We start from the raw sequence: 9,214 nt of genomic DNA, 5'->3' as shown, positions 1-9,214 counted from the left end.
GCTACCATCAGATAGAAATAGAGGAAGGTCACAAAGCAAGAACAGCCTTTACAGTTGGACCTCTTGGGTTTTATGAGTACAATCGCTTGCCTTTTGGACTCGTAAATGCTCCAGCTACATATCAACGCCAGATGGAACATATGTTAGGAGATCTTCATTTGGAAATTTGCATGATATACCTGGATGATCTCATCGTGTTTTCTGATACTTTTGAAGAGCATCTCATTCGATTAGAAAGGATTTTCCAACGTCTGAGGAAAAGTGGAATAAAGTTGGCACCCAAGAAGTGTAACTTCTTACAAGAACAAGCAAAGTTTGTCGGCCACATTGTATCAGCAAATGGAGTTCAAACTGACCCTGCAAAGATTGAGAAGGTACTGAATTGGCCAACTCCTAAGAGTCCAGAGGAAGTTCGTCAATTCCTTGGGTTTGCCGGATACTACAGAAAATTTGTTAAGAATTTCTCTAATATCGCTTGGCCTCTCTCACAGTTGCTCCCTCCAACTGTGAAGAATAATCGCTTCAAGAAGAAAACAGACTTGAAAGTTAAATGGACTTGGGGTCAGGATCAGGAATCAGCCTTCAAGCAACTGAAAGATGCTTTGTCAAAGCCACCTATTCTTGGATATGCAAATTATGGTCTTCCTTTTGAAGTTCATACAGATGCAAGCTCACTCGGATTAGGTGCCATTCTCTACCAAGAACAAGAAGGACAAAAGAGAGTCATCGCCTATGCCAGCAGAGGTCTGAATAAAGCAGAGAGGAACTACCCAGCACACAAGTTGGAGTTCCTAGCATTAAAATGGGCAGTATCGGAGAAATTTTATGACTATCTCTACGGAAATCAGTTCACTGTACTGACGGACAACAACCCTCTCACATACATTTTGACTACAGCCAAATTGGATGCTACTGGACACAGGTGGATTGCAGCTCTTTCCGCATTCAACTTTGATATTAAGTATCGTCCAGGAAAAGGTAACATAGATGCTGATGCGCTCTCAAGGTTGCCACAAGAAGAAGAGACAGATACTATAGCTACTACATCTGTAAAGGCGATCTGCAATAGTTGTCAGACATCTAACTACATTGAGAGTTTATGCTTTGCAGCTGAAGTTATTGCAGATGACGACGTTGAATACACGAACAACATATCTAGCTTCACTCTAAGGGATTGGAGGAAAGCACAAGACAGGGATCCAGTACTCAACAGAGTCATTGACGGACTACATCACCACACGATACCAGAGGATATTCCTACTGGTCTTCTCAGAGAATTCAGTCATCTCCAATTACAACAGGGAGTGTTGTACAGAATTACTACCATGGATGGAGAAGAAAGGAAGCAACTTGTTCTCCCAGCAGAATTCATCAAAAGAACACTAAACGGACTTCATGATGAGATTGGACATCTCGGCCGAGATCGGACTCTAGCTCTCTGCAGGGACAGATTTTACTGGCCTGGAATGGCTAAAGATGTGGATCAGTGGATAAAAAACTGTGACAGATGCTTCAGAAGAACACCAGCAGAAGCCAGAGCTCCTCTTCTCTCCATCACTACCAGCCAGCCCCTTGAGTTAGTTTGCGTCGACTTCCTTACACTGGAGATGTCAAAGGGAGGATATCAACATATTCTTGTTCTGACTGACCATTTTACAAGATATGCTCAGGCCTACCCTACTAGGAACATGACTGCGAAGACCACTGCAGAAGTCCTATTTAACAACTTCTTTGTACACTATGGCTTCCCACAAAGACTACATGCAGATCAAGGCGCCAACTTTGAGAGTAACCTAATCAAGGAACTATGTAAGCTGGCGGGAATAAAAAAAAGCAGGACCACACCTTACCACCCACAAGGAAATGGAATGACAGAAAGATTCAATCGGACACTGATAAGTATGTTAGGTTCTTTGCAACCATCCCAGAAGACCAACTGGAAGTCATATGTAGCACCACTCGTTCATGCTTACAATGCAACACGACATGAATCGACCGGAGAAAGTCCTTTTTTTCTTATGTTTGGCAGACAGCCACGTTTACCTGTTGACATTGCATTTGGAATAGGTTCTCCACAAGGTAGACAATCTAAGACCACCTACATCAAAGATCTGCGCCAACGGCTTGCTGACTCCTACAAGTTTGCAACAGCTGCTGCACATAGAGCCAGGGAGAGACAGAAGAGTAGGTATGACATCAAGATCAGAGGAGCCATTCTCAACATTGGAGACAGAGTCTTAGTGAAGCAGCTTGCATTTGATGGAAAGCACAAACTGGCAGACAAGTGGGAAGAAAGCACATATGTTGTGAGGGACCAGCCCAACCCAGAAATCCCAGTGTACTGTGTACAAAAGGAAGATGGAGATGGACGGCTAAGGACGCTTCATCGAAACTTGTTGCTGCCAGTGGGTTCACTAGAGATCAACACTGACATGAATAGGACGGTTCCCGTTCCAAAGCCAAGAACGAAGTACCTGGGACCAATAGTGAAGGAACAAGAGTCGACCCAATCACTATCAGACAGCGAGTCTGACGATGATCCCATAGTACTGGTTGAGTCACAACCTGTGGACCTGAGTGATGTGTCTTCAGTGGTTAGCATTCCGTCAAATGCTGCCCCACAAGCTGAAGCAGATGGACATGAAACCTATGTAGATGTGGAATTAGAAGATTCCACTGCTGCAATGGTTCAAGAGGGGGAAGAAGGAGGTAATTCCACAGCTGGTGATAGTCCTCAACTGGAAGCTGAGGAAGAAGGAGCGGCAAAGCCGGAACAGGAACCAGAACAACCAGAGCCAGAACAGGAACCAGAACCAGAACCAGATCCAAAAACAGATCCAGAACCAGATCCAGAACCTATTAGGGTGCCTAGGAGAGTTCTACCAACTCTACCACCTAGGCGATCTACAAGACAGCGTCAGCCGCCAGCCTGGATGGGAAGAGGAGAGTTTTGTATGAGTCAAGCACCAACATTGTTGACAGACTGGAAAACAAGAGCATCATTTCTTAAGACTCTAGCTGAAGGCAGACTTTTGCAGGACCTCCCAGAAGACGCCTACAAGGCTATGCTATTTCTGATAACTGGTTCTGCTGTAACATAGAATATATTTCGGGACGCCATTTTCTGTGGCAGGGGAGAATGTAGCAGTATGCTTGTAAATAGAATATTGTTAGATTTTAAAGTATCATCATAGTAACCAAACATGAATTAAATTAATAAGCTAACCTAAATATTTAACATATATGTTCCTAAATACTTGTGTTAACTTCAGCACTTGCACAAATCTACTAATTCACAGGTAAGCTAGTTCTGTATATAGCTTGGGTAGTTCAGACATTTCTTTCTTGGCTATTGTCAATGGGTTGGTCACAGGCTTGGCCTGTGATTAGGTGCTCTTTGTGATCTAGCTTTGTTGTATGTTCTCTGCAATTATGTGGGGACACTGATCACACTTCTACTGGTCAGTCAACACCTATTTTCTCAACACGTTCTCTACACTGAATCATATAGGGTAAGTTCATTTAATTATTACTTTATTTATCTGGGAGCTTAGGTTATGTATTTTAATCATGGTTGTTGGATATAGTATTTTAGCTAGCATTGTATTATGACATTGTAATGTATTCTTTATTCAACTTAACTGTGTATTTGACTGAGGTAATAGCCAAATGTACATTTATATATAAAATAGGTTTAAATTGGTTAGAAGTGATATATGTATATGTATCATGTATATATGTATAGTATTTTGTAGAATTTATAATGCTCGTATTCCATACATGCTAGTGTAACTGTGGCTATGTGATATATTTATAAGTAGTATACTTATATGTAGTATACTTATTTGTGCAGGGCTATTTCACTGCACGTCTCCATAAGAGAGTTTCCAGCCTGCGTCCCTGAGACGAGGTATGCTATTTATGTTTTATTAATTATGCATTATTAATTGTATATATATATAGAGTGTAATTTGTTTTATGTGGAAGGATTTGTTAATATACATATATGCCAAAAGTAAGGAATTATAGATTGAAATGTATAATTAGTATTGTTGTTATATAGTGCCTTTATAATGATACCCATGATATTTATATCAAGTTATGTATGTTTTAGGGCAGATCCGGACTACCGTGTAGTTCTCTACGCCCATTGAAAATAAATCCCTTGAACCCAACAAGTACTCTCTTATCTTTGAGAGGACCAGAGTACCGCTGTTACATGTAGTGTGTCGTGTTTGTGTGTGTAGTGTGTGTTTTTGTGCGTGTAGTGTGTGTGTCGTGTTTGTGTGTGTAGTATGTGTGTGTGTCTGTGTCGTGTGTGTGTCTGTGTGTTTGTGTGTGTAGTAAGTATCAGTGTGTGTGTTGTCTGTTATGAGTGTTGTGTGCGTGCGTGTATGGATGTGTGTGTGTGTGTGTTGTCCGTGTAATGATGTGTTGTGTGTGTGTGTGTGTGTGTGTGTGTGTGTGTGTGTGTGTGTGTGTGTGTGTGTGTGTGTGTGTGGATGTGGTATGTTGGGGGGGGGGGGGCGTTGTGTGTGTGCGGTGTGAGGGGATGTGGTGTATGTGTTTGTATGTGTGAGTTCGTGTGTGGTGTGTATGGTTGTGGTGTTGTGTATGTGTGCGGTGTGTTTGGATGTGGTATGTGTGTTTGTGTATGTGTATGTGTATGTGTATGTGCAGGGGAGAAATTGTCCCAGAAAAAGCTGGTTATAATTATGCGTCAGCCTGTTGTTTGCTGGTCATTTTATAAACAACAAATGAGTCATATTTAATCAGTGTAACAATCTGCTTTATATTTCATGCATTAAACTGTATTTGTTCATGTGATACTAAGATAGGGGATCATAATGGGTTTGATTTGCTCTGGGATTATGTCTTAGTACAACCCGAGGAGACCTGTTTTCAATAGCCTATTTCTTGAAGAAATTCGTTTGTTTTAGTAAACACTGCGACACTGATCACAGAATCCTGTAATAAAAAGTAACGTTACTATCTTAGCATCCTGTAATTAGCAAAAATGTGGCTATCTTAACTCCTGTCATTAGCAATAATGTTGCTATCTTTGCATCCTGTAATTAGCAATAATGTGGCTATCTTAGCATCTTGTAATTAGCAATAATGTGGCTATCTTAGCATCCTGTAATTAGCAATAATGTGGCTATCTTAGCATCCTGTAATTAGCAATAATGTGGCTATCTTAGCATCTTGTAATTAGCAAAAATGTGACTATCTTACCATCCTGTAATTATCAGTAATGTGACTATCTTAGCATCCTATAATTAGCAATAATGTGACTATCTTAGCATCCTGTAAATAGCTATAATGTGGCTATCTTAGCATCTTGTAATTAGCAATAATGTGGCTATCTTAGCATCCTGTAATTAGCAATAATGTGTCTATCTTAGCATCTTGTAATTAGCAAAAATGTGACTATCTTACCATCCTGTAATTATCAGTAATGTGACTATCTTAGCATCCTATAATTAGCAATAATGTGACTATCTTAGCGTCCTGTAATTATCAGTAATGTGGCTATCTTAGCATCCTGTAATTAGCAATAATGTGGCTATCTTAGCATCCTGTAATTAGCAATAATGTGACTATCTTAGCATCCTGTAATTATCATTAACGTGACTATCTTAGCATCCTGTAATTAGCAACAATGTGGCTATCTTAGCATCTTGTAATTAGCAATAATGTGGCTAGCATAGCATCCTTTAATGAGCAATCCCGCGGCCAGATCACAGAATCCTGTAATCTTTGCATCATGTAATTTGCAATACTGTGACTATATCACAATATCCTGTAATTTGTAATACCCTAACTAGATCACAACAAACTACGTTAATACTTGACGGGTTTGTATAAACATGGTTCCTCCACCACCCGTGAATACATCCGGGCAATGTGCGGTGTCTATTTAACCAACGAATCAAGCAAAGGCTTGGTTCCAACGAAGGGGAAGTCGCTGTGTTGCTCTGACCAATAAGCGCTCAGCTCACACCGCACAACAACAATATGGCCGCTTGGGTGCCTGCTCTTAACACATTTAAGTGGAATCATCACTATTTGACAGTGATTTATAAACACATGCTAATGATACAGTCAGAATCGTACGACGGACTCCGTTTTCAGTCAAGATTTCTTATGATTATGGAAATGTGTTTCGTAGCTTTATTTAATGTGAGGAATGGCAGGATGCGCATAATACAATTCATTTGACGTCCATGAGTTTTCAACGGCCTTGTATAATTAATAATATTCAAAAAGACAGTCACTTCTACAGCGCATGCCCGTCGTATACTCACGGGTCATGAAGGAGCTAACCGTATACACTTTTCAAATGTGTTTAGTATTTACAGAGACCATATAATACCATCTATTATATGGTCTCTGGAATTTACAAAAATCTTACATATATGTATATCTAAACATGTTCAGGGCTGTTTTTAAATCCGAAACGAAATATACACATTTGGTGTGGTCTCTATAAACACTTTTAGGGCCTCAACACATTAAATAACTTCTCACAGCCTAAACACCACCTAAACACAACATCCCCATAATCAAAACATGTTTAGAATATAAACGTTGAAATTCTAAATATGTTCACGACAATGTTCATATCATTGTGTATTATCCTAATGATCAAACATTTTTTAATAAATTGCATATAATTGCATAGGCAAAAAATGAAATATGGAAAATGTGTATAATATATATGGAAATTAGATGTGTAATCAGATTCACAAAACACAACTTGCCATCAGTATTTACACCGAAATCGATAGAATATTAATTATGACAGAGTACAAATACGGGTCTTTTACCACATTGAGACCTATAACGCGTATAGCTAGCTGTAAAACATAATCTTCAACATCTTGATACCCTAAACGCGTCATAATATAATAGACAAGGAACACATATATGTTTGTGTTTAGGAACACATATTTCCCAGTGTACAAAGCCGTGCTATACTGAAGCTGATTTTCACAAGACCAATGGACAAATTAGGGATCCCTGAAAGTCAATCATCCGTTACATTCAGTTTGGAATCAAATCCTTGATCATTCTAACTGAATACTGACATCTTGTTATCAAATTGATATTTCGAATACTCAGGCCACAATACATCACGCGTAAATTAATCATTAAGAAAAAAGCATCATTGTATCAGGTTATACCTGGGGCGGTAGGGAAGTCTAACTTTGAAGGCTAAAGCGTTCTCTCTTCACGCGAAAGGTCCGGGTTCGATTTTCCCAACATGGGTACAATGTGTGAAACCCATTTCTTATTTCCCCGGCCGTGTTATTGATGGAATATCGCTAAAAGCGGCGTAAAACCAAACTCACTCACAACTCTATGTTCTGATGAAATATTCATTGCAAAATCTTGCACACCAAGAAAACAAGGCTAACATGGAATAAACATTCAAATCGATATATTCTTTATCTCGTAGCAGATACAGTGATTCAAGATACGAGAGTTGATGAAATATACACGAAGGAGAGGTGATTACCTCTTCTTCTACAAGAATCTGGTGTGATGAACAAAGACAAGTTTTCATGGTTAAGTGGGTACAATGTGTGAAGCCCATTTCTGCTGTCCCCCGCCGTGATATTGCTGGAATATTGCTAAAAGCGGCGTAAAACCAAACTCACTCAGTCACTCATGGTCAAGAAACGTCTTTATTACCAAATACTGATCATGTGACCAGGAGACACATGCTCGGGACTACAATTTACAGGTTTCGAACGTAGAGTCTAGAGTGCACGGCTGTGATTGGTCGATCAACGGTTTCAAATCAAATCAAACTCATTGAATAAACTCCATCCTTGAGAAAACGTCTGGTTTGAAGGGAGATTTGAAACAACTGAACAGTCTTGATGCAAACGACTCTCTGTTGTAATCATATGCCTGCCTCGAACAAGGGCCAGACAAGAGGGCCGCCGGAGATAAATAAGGGCATGTCACATCTTAAAGGATTGACGGTAACGACTTTGGCAACACCGCAAATTTCAGAGTAAAACGTGTCTTGAAAAAACTCCGGGTTAACCGACGCGTATTAGTGAGTGAGTGAGTGAGTATGGTTTTACGCCGCTTTTAGCAATATTCCAGCAATATCAAGGCGAGGGACACCAGAAAGGAGCTTCACACATTGTACCCATGTCGGGAATCGAACCCGGGTCTTCGGCGTGACGACCGTTGTAAGTGAGTACTAGTATTGTTTGACACCCCACTTAACAAGACAATAGCTTCATGTGATTGATATTGACTGTGATCTGTCTAATCCACCTAGAGTGTGGATCCACAGCTTCAAGAACGTACTTATGACCATCCTTTGTTTGAGAAACAGGCCCAATAATGACAACATGCAACCTGGAAAGGTTTGTCTTCACTAGGCCTTGGCACGAATGTTTGTGTTTTTAAATTCTTCGCAAGATTTGATGTATATTTCAACGTGTTGGTACAAGCCAGAACAATGGAATTTGGTCAATATGGACAGACAGGTAGCATCCCGACCAAAGTGGCATCCACCTGCTTTTGAATCACGGTAAGCATTAAGCGGGAATTTCCTGTCAGTGACCAATGCACCAGAATCAATGCAATAAGAGGGAATCTCGTCATTTAATTCAAAGCCAATGGCGGAGGAAAGCCCAAGGTGAAACAGTTAGTTTTGGTAAAGCCCAATGTATTGTGCCTATACCAAGGCTCATTATCGAAACGATTCATTCAAGCGTCGCAGCTAAGGGACGCAACTCTGCACATCAGACAAATTATCCGTGCAAGAATAAATCCCTTATACCCCGCCACGGAGAAAACAGACTGCACGTGGATTTCTCACCGGAAGAATAAATCCCATTTTCCCGCTTCGAAGCAAACGCCGCACGCTTGTTCCGAGTCAGTGACATAGCACAAGTTAACCCCAGCTGAATCAAACATCTCAGTTTTGAAATTTTGCTTTAATTCCTTTACATTGTCATATTAAAACATGTAGGTAAGATAAGTTCACTGTAGCAGGATCACGAGGGGTACATGTGGTTTTAAGCGTGCTGGTGGTATAAAACCTAACGCGGCACGTATAAAACCCCATGTACCCCTCACGATCCTGCTTCAGTTCAAATTACGGAACATTAATTCCACACTACCACGCATTCAAAGCCGTGTCTGTCTTGTGTACGCCTTCTTTGATGTGACTCCCTTGGTGAAG

At 40.3% G+C, this 9,214-nt stretch overlaps 1 long non-coding RNA gene across 1 annotated transcript; it reads left to right on the top strand.

The window, feature by feature from the left end:
* Window positions 1-3,451: 3,451 nt before the first annotated feature.
* On the top strand, window positions 3,452-4,171 carry LOC139471757 (uncharacterized). Its single transcript, XR_011653863.1, has 3 exons — window positions 3,452-3,512; window positions 3,854-3,910; window positions 4,115-4,171. It is a non-coding gene; the product is annotated as an uncharacterized lncRNA (long non-coding RNA).
* Window positions 4,172-9,214: the final 5,043 nt, after the last annotated feature.

The sequence above is a fragment of the Haliotis cracherodii genome, unplaced genomic scaffold (genome assembly GCF_022045235.1).
Source record: "Haliotis cracherodii isolate W230 unplaced genomic scaffold, xgHalCrac1.p SCAF_23, whole genome shotgun sequence".
NCBI classification, from domain to species: domain Eukaryota; kingdom Metazoa; phylum Mollusca; class Gastropoda; order Lepetellida; family Haliotidae; genus Haliotis; species Haliotis cracherodii.
The sequence above is the reverse complement of the archived record's forward strand: the minus strand, read 5'-3'. Positions and strand labels throughout refer to the sequence as shown.